We start from the raw sequence: 11413 nt of genomic DNA on the forward strand, positions 1-11413 counted from the left end.
GAGTGTTGGTCCGAATCGAGCAGACTGCGGGGCCACCACGGGGTAACTCGAGGGCTGGTTTTACTCATAGGCTGACCTATCCGTTGTGCCCTGAGAACGAGATATGTGCAGCTCCTATCGGGATTTGTTGGCACAGATGGGCGGCTTTGCTGGTCTTCTTTTACCATTGTCGAAATGTCTTGCGAACCGGGATTCCGAGACTGATCGGGTCTTCCCGGGAGAAGGTATATCCTTTGTTGACCGTGAGAGCTTGTGATGGGCTAAGTTGGGACACCCCTGCAGGGTATTATCTTTCGAAAGCCGTGCCCGCGGTTATGAGGTAGATGAGAATTTGTTAATGTCCGGTTGTAGAAAACTTGACACTTGACTTAATTAAAATGCATCAACCGTGTGTGTAGTCGTGATGGTCTCTTCTCGGCAGAGTCCGGGAAGTGAACACGGTTTGGGTTATGTATGTACGTATGTAGTTTCAGGGTCACTTCTTGAACACTTCTAGCTTCTCGACCGTTGCGTTGCTTCTCTTCTCGCTCTCACTTGCGTATGTTAGCCTCCATATATGCTTAGTGATTGCTGCAGCTCCACCATATTACCCCTTTCCTACCTACAAGCTTAAATAGTCTTGATCTCGCGGGTGTGAGATTGCTGAGTCCCCGTGGCTCACATATTCTACCAAAACAGATGCAGGTGCCAAGGATACCAACGCAAGTGGCGCAATCGAGCTCAAGTGGGAGTTTGACGAGGACCTTGGTCGTTACTATGTTTCGTTTCTAGATGATCAGTAGCGGAGCCCAGTCGGGACGATCGGGGATCTAGCATTTGGGGTTGTCTTCTTTTCATTTGAATTTGACCGTAGTCGGTCTATGAGTGTATTTTGGATGATGTATGACTTATTTATGTATTGTGTGAAGTGGCGATTGTAAGCCAACTCTCTTTATCCCATTCTTGTTCATTACATGGGATTTTGTGAAGATGACCCTTCTTGCGACAAAACCACCATGCGGTTATGCCTCTAAGTCATGCTTCGACACGTGGGAGATATAGCCGCATCGTGGGTGTTACAAGTTGGTAATCAGAGCCATCCCAGACTTAGGAGCCCCCTGCTTGATTGATTGCTGGCGTTGTTGAGTCTAGAACAAAAAAATGTTTTGAGTCTTAGGATTATATATATCGGAGAGTAGGATTCTTTTTACTCCTCAGTCCCTTCGTCACTCTGGTGAGGTCTCCTGACGTAAAAGTTTTGACTCTCCTCTCCTCAGATTTCACTAAAAAAATTTAGGATCACGCGGGTATCTTGGAATCGTTCCGATGGTTTTGTGACGAGAACATTGTTCTCGGTGCCTCTTGACATTTAGGGGTTGTGGCAGTGTCCCGGGGAGTTGAGCTCCGAGGTGTTGTCATCACAATTTTATCGTTGCAGTTCTGGAACACCTGAGTTTTGCTGACATCGAAAATCTCTTTTATGCAGTTGTTGGTGAGATAACCTCGACATCACCCAGTACTAGGGAGTTTGGGAGTATTGCCATAACTCATATAACGGATGCTTTTCGAAGGTTGAGGTACACGATTTCCAAAGGTTTCTTGGTTATGTGTTGACGGATGGATACGGCTGGATGTACGGATTGTTAGTTTTGGTGAGATATATTGCTTCCCCTGTATCCCCAACACCTGATTGCATAACCAGAAAGTTTCGGGAGTTTATAGGTGGGATTCAAGTAGCTCTAGCATTTCTTCCCGCAGATATTTGGTTTGTGATTGGGTAATCCTTACCACTTATTTGTTCCATTCGTACCATGCTTTTTATTTTCTTTCATCAATATCTCATCAAGTGGCTCCTCACCTTAATGGACGTGATGTTTACTTTGGAATTCATTCGTTCATCCTTGTTTGAATGTTTATTGTGAAGACTATATGTTGCAATTTCTATTCGTTGATTCAACTTGTCTATCTGTCTATCAAGATGCTAACGGATGTCACCCTCTTCAGGATGGCTCCGCCAATGCGTCAGAATCCGGAACGCAATGATGAGAGTCAGGCAAACCCTCCACCTCCACCTCCGCCTCCGGAGGCATGGCAAACTTTGATGGCAACCACAAATGCCAATGCTCAGTTGTTGATTCAGCTGATGCAAGAGCGCAACCAAGGCCAAGGCAACCAAGGGAATCAAGGTCAAGGGCAGTTCCACCATCAACCTCAGTTTCCTACCCTCAACCAGTTCCTTGCAAATCAGCCGAAGTCTTTCAGCTACTGTGTCGAGGCCACAGACGCCGACGATTGGCTCGTGGATATCAACAAGCATTTTGAATGCAGCAATGTCAGGCCTGAGGACTACGTCAAGTTCGCTTCTTTTCAGCTCAAGGACCAAGCAGCTGATTGGTTCCAGCAATACAAGGATTCCAGAGGAGCTCGAGTGATTACTTGGACTGATTTCTGTCGGGACTTTAAAGCTCACCACATTCCTACCAGTGTTGTTGAGAGCAAGCGTGAGGAGTTCCGCAATCTCAAGCAAGGCAACATGTCAGTGTACGAATACAACAAGCAGTTTCAGAAACTTGCTCGCTTTGCTAAACAAGACGTGCCTAATGAAAAGAGTATGATCTATCAATTCAGAGGTGGCCTTAGAGAGGATCTGCAGTTAGCTCTTGTTCTTGTTGAGCCTACTCAGTTTGATCAATTCTACAATATGGCCCTCAAGCAAGAAGGTGCTCAGCTTAAGTGTGAGGCTTCTAAGAAGAGAATCAGGGATGCAGTTCAGTCTTCTTCTTCCTCTCAAGTGGCAGCTAAGCAACAAAAGTTCTACCTTCCTCCTCCTTCGTTTCGTCAGCCTTACCAGCAGAAGAACTCAGGTGGCCGTGGATCTTCCCACCCACCCAACCCAGGCTTTCAGAACAAGTCAAATTCTCAAGCTCCAAGGTCAAATTCTCCTTATCACCGTCCGCTCTCAGAGGTGACTTGCAACAAGTGCCAGCAGAAAGGTCACTATGCGAACAAGTGCTTCAACCAAAGGCGCCTTCCGCCTCCTCCTCCTGTGAGGTCTTCAAGCAATGCAGTGGTCAAGCATAGTCCAAAGCATGCAAAGGTGAACATGATGAATGCAGTGCAAGCAGAGGATTCTTCTGACGTGATAATGGGTAATCTCTCAGTTAATGATATTCCTGCAAAAGTTTTATTTGATACCGGTGCATCGCATTGTTTCATGTCAACACCGTTCTTTACCAAGCATGATTTCACTTCGGAATATTTGGATAGAACTCTAGCAATTGTTTCCCCGGGCAAGCACATGAGTTCTCGTTTGATGGTTCCAAATGTTGGTATCAAGATGGGCGACTATAGATTTCTGTCTTCTCCAATTGTTCTTGGTGACTCTGATATCGATCTAATTCTCGGGATGGACTGGCTTTCTAAGCACAAGGCTCAGCTTGATTGTGCTGCCAGGCAGATTCAATTGACACACTCTTCTAAGGATGTTATCATCTATGCCGCTCGTGATGAAACCATTCGGTTATTCTCTTTCAATGAGAAGGGCGAGTTGGATGCTATCTCTCAGATTCCAGTTGTTTGTGAGTACCAAGATGTCTTTCTAGAAGAGCTTCCGGGTATGCCTCCGCATCGGCCAGTCGAATTCATTATCGATCTTGAGCCTGGCACTGAACCCGTTTGCAAGTGTCCATACAAGCTTGGACCTGAAGAACTGAAGGAATTGAAGAAACAGCTCGATGAACAAGAGCGTCTGGGTTTGATTAGACCGAGTTCATCTCCATGGGGTTGTGGAGTTCTTTTTGTCCAAAAGAAGGATGGCACTTTGCGTCGATTACCGTCCATTGAACAAGAAGACAATCAAGAACAAGTATCCACTTCCCAACATCAATGAGCTTTTCGAGCAACTCAAAGGTGCTAAAGTATTCTCCAAGCTTGACCTTCGTATGGGTTATCATCAGATTCGCATTCGTGAACAAGATATTCCCAAGAGAGCATTCAGAACAAGCTATGGTTCTTATGAATATACTGTCATGTCTTTCGGCCTTGTCAATGCTCCTCCAACATTCTCTCGAATGATGAACTTCATCTTCAACCCCTACACCAATGAATTCGTCTTGGTGTATCTCGATGATATTTTGGTCTTCTCCAAGAATAAGTCGAATCATGCCAAACATTTGCGATTGGTGCTCGACAAGCTCAGAGAGCATCAATTCTATGCGAAGTTTTCCAAATGTGAGTTCTGGCTTGATGAAGTTCTTTATCTTGGTCACATCATCTCCGCCAAGGGCATCGCTGTTAATCCCGAGAAGGTGTCTGTAGTTGTGAATTGGGAACCTCCTCAGAATGTCAAGCAGCTCCGCAGTTTTCTTGGTCTTGCAAGCTATTGCCGAAGATTCGTTGAGAATTTCTCTAAGATTGCAAAGCCTCTTTCCAACCTCCTCCAGAAGCATGTCAAGTATGGCTGGATGCCTGAGTGTGACGTTGCTTTCAAGACCCTCAAAGAGAAGCTAGTCACAACTCCTGTCTTAACTCCTCCTGATGAATCCAAGCCATTCGAAGTTTTCTGTGATGCTTCTCTTCAAGGTCTCAGTGCCGTGTTAATGCAAGAGAAGAAAGTTGTGGCTTATACCTCTTGCCAGTTGAAGCCCAACGAAAAGAACTACCCCACTCACGATCTTGAGTTGGCGGCAGTTGTCCATGCATTATTAACATGGAGACATCTCTTGTTGGGAAGGAAAGTGGACATTTTCACCGATCACAAGAGTCTCAAGTATATCTTCACTCAACCCAACCTCAACCTCAGGCAAACTCAATGGGTCGAAATGATTCAAGAGTACAATCCAAGTATTGAATATACTCCTGGCAAGGCCAATGTGATTGCAGACGCTCTGAGCAGAAAGGCTTATTGCAACAGCTTAATTCTCAAGCCCTTCCAACCAGATCTTTGTGAAGCTTTCCGCAAACTGAATCTTCAAGTTGTTCCTCAAGGCTTTCTTGCCAACCTCATAGTCTCTCCTACATTGGAAGATCAAATTCGTGAGGCACAACTCCTGGATACCATGGTGAAAAAGGTGAAGCATGGTATCGACAGGGGCATTTTCAAGTACAAGTGCTTCCACATTGATGACAAAGATACTCTTTTGTTTGAGGATTGAATTGTGGTTCCTAAAGGTGATTTGAGAAAAGTCATTATGAACGAGGCACACAATTCCCTTCTATCCATTCATCATGTACTCTTGATGGGAAATGATATAGAACTTTTGGACAACATTAAGGCCTACTTGAATAAGTGTTTTTCAATGAAGGACCTTGGAGAAGCTGCTTACATATTAGGCATCAAGATCTATAGGGATAGATCGAGACGCCTCATAGGTCTTTCACAAAGCACATACCTTGATAAGATTTTGAAGAAGTTCAAAATGGATCAGTCCAAGAAAGCATTCTTGCCTGTATCGCAAGGTGTGAGATTGAGCTCGGCTCAATGCCCGACCACGGCAAAAGATAAAGAAGAGATGAGTGTCATCCCCTATGCTTCAGCCATAGGATCTATTATGTATGCCATGCTGTGTATCAGACCTGATGTAAACCTTGCCGTAAGTTTGGTAGGAAGGTACCAAAGTAATCCCGGCAAGGAACACTGGACAGCAGTCAAGAATATCCTGAAGTACCTGAAAAGGACAAAGGACATGTTTCTCGTTTATGGAGGTGACGAAGAGCTCATCGTAAAGGGTTACGTCGACGCTAGCTTCGACATAGATCTTGATGACTCTAAGTCACAAACCGGATACGCGTATATGTTGAATGGTGGAGCAGTAAGCTGGTGCAGCTGCAAGCAGAGCATCGTGGCGGGATCTACATGTGAAGCGGAGTACATGGCAGCCTCGGAGGCAGCGCATGAAGCAATTTGGGTGAAGGAGTTCATTACCGACCTAGGAGTCATACCCAATGAGTCGGGGCCGATCAAACTCTTCTGTGACAACACTGGAGCCATTGCCCTTGCCAAGGAGCCCAGGTTTCACAAGAAGACCAGGCACATCAAGCGTCGTTTCAACTCCATCCGTGAAAATGTTCAAGATGGTGACATAGATATTTGCAAAGTACCTACGGATCTGAATGTCGCAGATCCGTTGACTAAACCTCTTTCGCGAGCAAAACATGATCAACACCAGAACTCTATGGGTGTTCGATTCATCACAATGTAACTAGATTATTGAGTCTAGTGCAAGTGGGAGACTGTTGGAAATATGCCCTAGAGGCAATAATAAAAGGATTATTATTATATTTCCTTATTCATGATAATTGTCTTTATTCATGCTATAACTGTATTATCCGGAAATCGTAATACACGTGTGAATACATAGACCATAATATGCCCTAGTAAGCCTCTAGTTGACTAGCTTGTTGATCAACAGATAGTCATGCTTTCCTGACTATGGACATCAGATGTCATTGATAACAGGATCACATCATTAGGAGAATGATGTGATGAACAAGACCCAATCCTAAGCATAGCATAAGATTGTCTAGTTCGTTTGCTAGAGCTTTTCCAATGTCAAGTATCCTTTCCTTAGACCATGAGATCGTGTAACTCCCAGATACCGTAGGAGTGCTTTGGGTGTACCAAACGTCACAACATAACTGGGTGACTATAAAGGTGCACTACAGGTATCTCCGAAAGTGTCTGTTGGGTTGGCACGGATCGAGACTGGGATTTGTCACTCCGTATGACGGAGAGGTATCTCTGGGCCCACTTGGTAATGCATCATCATAATGAGCTCAAAGTGACCAAGTGTTTGGTCACGGGATCATGCATTATGGTACGAGTAAAGTGACTTGCCGGTAACGAGACTGCACGAGGTATTGGGATACCGACGATCGAGTCTCGGGCAAGTAACGTACCGATTGACAAAGGGAATTGTATACGGGGTTGATTGAATCCTCGACATCGTGGTTCATCCGATGAAATCATCGTGGAACATGTGGGAGCCAACATGGGTATCCAGATCCCGCTGTTGGTTATTGGTCGGAGAGCTGTCTCGGACATGTCTGCATGATTCCTGAACCCGTAGGGTCTACACACTTAAGGTTCGGTGACGCTAGGGTTATTAGGAAGACTTGTATGTGATTACCGAATGTTGTTCGGAGTCCCGGATGAGATCACGGACGTCACGAGGAGTTCCGAAATAGTCCGGAGGTGAAGATTTATATATGGGAAGTTGTCATACGGTCACCGGAAAGTTTTGGGGGCATATCGGTATTGTACCGGGGCCACCAGAGGGGTTCCGGGGGTCCACCGGGAGGGGCCACCTCTCTCGGGGGGCCTCATGGGCCGTAGGGGGCAGGGAACCAGCCCCTGGAGGGCTGGGCGCCCCCCTTGGGCCCATGCGCCTAGGGTTTGGGGGGAAACCCTAGTGGGGCGCCCCCCTTGCTTGGGGGGCAAGCCCCCTCCCTTGGCCGCCGCCCCCCTCCCCTCTAGATCTCATCTAGAGGGGGCCGGCCCCCTTCCCCCTTCCCCTATAAATAGAGGGGCGAGGGGAGGGCTGCATAGATCATCCAAGGTGCAGCCCCTCTCCTCCCCAATACCTCTCCTCCGTTAAGAGCTTGGCGAAGCCCTGCCGGAGTACTGCATCTCCACCACCACCACGCCGTCGTGCTGCTGCTGGAGCCTTCTTCCTCAACCTCTCCTTTCCCCTTGCTGGATCAAGAAGGAGGAGACATCATCTGCTCCGTACGTGTGTTGAACGCGGAGGTGCTGTCCGTTCAGCACTTGGTCATCGGTGATTTGGATCACGGCGAGTACGACTCTATCATCCCCGTTCTCTTGAACGCTTCCGCTCGTGATCTACAAGGGTATGTAGATGCATTCCTATCACTCGTTGCTTAGATGAACTCATAGATGGATCTTGGTGAAACCGTAGGAAAAATTTTAATTTTCTGCAATGTTCTCCAACAGAAATCAATTCACAGAATGAACTGACCGTGAAACTATTTCATAGCCCTAACCTTTTTGTGTAGCGCCCGCCACGACGGCGCCACACCCTACTGTGTAGCACCTAGCACGGGGGCATTGCACACCAGTCCACCGTGGCAGCCCCTGGGCCCGCACCCAGCAGTGCAACGCCTCCGTGCTAGGCGCCACACATGTAATGTGCAGCGCCCAACCCGTAGGCGCTGCACGGTGACTTAGACACCAGCCGCCCGCTCCCCCTCCCCCACCCCACCCATTCATTCGGTTTTGAAGTAACAGAAGCAGCGGCGCGGCGGGTTCCTCCTCTCCCCCTCTCAATCCCCTCTCCCAAATCCTTCAGATACGACGATTTGGTCCGTGCATTTCTTCACCAATCCATCCTAGAAGGTACTCTCTTCCGATCCCCTTCTTTCTATCCATAGAAAATATGATATTTTGAAGATTTGGGGAATCCTTGTTTGATTAGATTAGATTTGAATCTTGCATGTATTAGAACTTTGCATGTGTTGATTTGGGGAACCCTTGTTTGTTTGATTTGTGGAACCCTAGTTTAGTTTATGGAAGAGTTATTTTTATGAAGTAGGCATAGTTTATGGAAAAGTTATTTGTATGAAGTAGGCCTAGTTATTTGTGGAACCCTTTTTTATTAGTTATGTTTGATTTGATATGGTTGGATACATAGATTGGTATGGTTACATCTAGTAGGCCTACTTTAGTTTTTTTGTATTCAAAAGATAATCGTGTTGACAAGAAAGCTTTCTTGCAAATTGCTAGGATGGTTTGGCTTCTCAATGATCATTGGGATCTACAACACCGGTCGTACGCTATGTCGGTGAAGCAGCAGGTAATAATGAAAGTTGCCGGTGTTATGAATTTCGTGTTTTTTTCCAACACATACCCCCCATATGTAATGATTTTTTTGTTTGCTTGTAGGAGCTTGCACCTCTGAAGCTTTGGGCTCATGGGGTCAACCTTGGGTGGATGCGCTATGATGAGCGGTACACGTCGTATGTTAGGGAGACAGGACTTCTCCCTTTCATTCAGTTGGTCAGCAGGTCGACGCCACCCAACAATGCTCCAGCACTCACCGCACTTATTGATCATTGGAGGCCGGAGACACACACTTTCCATCTTCGGACCGGGGAGATGACCGTGACGCTCTAGGATATAGCTATGATCACCGGTCTTCCTATCGATGGGAATCCTCTATGTATGAGCACCGATTCTGATGGGTGGCGCGAGCAAATGCTTGCCCTTATTGGTATGGTTCCTCCGGAGCCGCGGGAACCAGAAGTAGAAGGCAAGAAGAAGGAAAGAGTCACAGCCGGTGCTACTTTCACGTGGATTGTATCGAACTTCAGTAATTGCCCTGAGGATGCTATTGAGGGCACGGTGAAGACATATGCTCGTGTCTACATGTGGTACGTGATATCCAGGAGTATGTTTGCTGATGGCACAGGCAAGAATGCTCCATGGATGTGGCTCAAGGCGTTGACCGTCTTCGATAGCAAATGGAGTTGGGGTTTGGCGACACTGGCTTACTTGTATAGATAGGTATGAAGTTGTTTCTATTTCAATTCATTGGTACATTATGAATGCGATCTTGCTGTTAATTCAACCATGTTCTCTTTTATGTGCAGTTGGACGAAGCCTATTGTAGGCTATCTGGAGGTATTGGTGGTTGTTTGCTCGCACTTTCCATATGGAGCTGGGAGCGTTTGCTGGTTGGACGACCGAAGACCGTGAAGTTCGAGGATTGGGACGAGAAAGACGACCCACTACAGCTCCCCACTTGGTCTTACAAGTGGGATGTGTTAAATGAGATGACGGATGATCCCTCGGTCATGTACAAGCTGTATAGGAGCGAGATGGACGCGATCACGCCTGAGCAGGTGAATTGACATTGCATAAGTTATTATCATGCTTCCATCGTAACTCGATATCAATTTTGCATTCTATCCAATTTTGTAGGTTGAATGGGAACCGTATCGAAAAGGAGAGAGTTTTGGGAACCCTATAGAGTTCAGGCTGAATCCAATGTGCACTAGGGATAGGGATCTCTGGCATATGCGGTGTCCACTCATATGCAACTGGGTGGTTGAGCTTCACCTGCCACATCGGGTGTACCGTCAGTTTGGTTTGTTCATGCCACACCCGCCGGAGTTGGAGGACACGGATATAGTGCTACACGCGTAAGATATAATCAACCTTGAGCAATTAGCAGCTTCTCAGCGGTTTCAATGATGCTAATATTATGTTTCTAACTTGCAGGTTGGATAGGAAAAAGCAGCGGAAGATCAAGGATTGGGCCAAGCATCACAACAAGTATGTCATACAGTTGGCGCTTGCTGTGGAGCAAGCTAGGGCTGGAAAACGAGCCAAGCTTCGTGAGCACTGCCCGATTGCGTTCAACAACTATCTCACATGGTTTCTAGGCGTCACCCATGTGGAGGTATGCAAGCCGGCGTATGATGATAAGATTTTGGAAGAACCCACCGTCTTTGATGAGGTAGCCCAGCACCAGTACAACGCATTAGTCAGGAAAGGCAACTCAGTGATCCCTGCGGGGCCAATGATGAACTTTGTGGTATGTGCCCTTTTTGCTTTTCAATTTGCAATATTCACATCTTCACTTGCCTAACACGTTAATACCGTTTCTGTTCATAGCATGCCCAGATCAAGAAAGCAGCTGATGAGACCGATTCTGGAAACAACCCCGGCTGGCAAAAGCGATGGGGAAGGTGCACTTCGAGCATTCATTAAGGTTCACATCTCCTTCAAACTAGCACTTAACATGTGTTGCTACGTTCGATGTCTCATTCACTTGTTCATGTTGCAGCGCCAGGGCCAAAAGTTAAGGCGGCTGTCAAACCTTTTCGGTTGTCGTGACCCCGAGTATGTATCACCAGAATGTTCTAGGTCGGCGACACCATCAGATCCAACGTCTGTCCATGCTAATCCTTTGGACGATGAGGATGTGGGTGTGGTCACCCAAGATGTGGGTGTGCTCACCCAAGAGGTATGGCCTGAGGTTATATATCCAATTGTTGATGCATTGCTAACTATATTCTCACACACGGTCTTTCCATATCTTTTGTGGATGCAGGTTCCTGATGATATGACCTTGGGGACCTACAAGGTTCGGTTTGCATACGAGTTAAAGCCTAGGAAGGGAATCAAGAAATACACACCTAAGGACTTCACCCAAAGAGGCATACGAGTTAAAGCCTATGTCGGTGGTAATGTTTAACTTAAATCTATTAGTAATGCTTATTCTATGATGCAACTATCTGTGATGCAAAACTGGAGCAACAAGGAGCAACAGAACGATGGAAAAGTTACAGACCTGTGTGGCGCCTCCAGGCTAGGTGTCACACATGTCTGTTAGCTATCCAGAGAGCAACAGAAGGTAGGCCTCCAGTTTTGGCCAAAAAATTCGCTAAGTTTTTGTGCAGCGCCTGCGACGGA

This window comes from Triticum dicoccoides, chromosome 6B (assembly GCF_002162155.2).
Source record: "Triticum dicoccoides isolate Atlit2015 ecotype Zavitan chromosome 6B, WEW_v2.0, whole genome shotgun sequence".
In the NCBI taxonomy this organism is placed as follows: Eukaryota; Viridiplantae; Streptophyta; class Magnoliopsida; order Poales; family Poaceae; genus Triticum; species Triticum dicoccoides.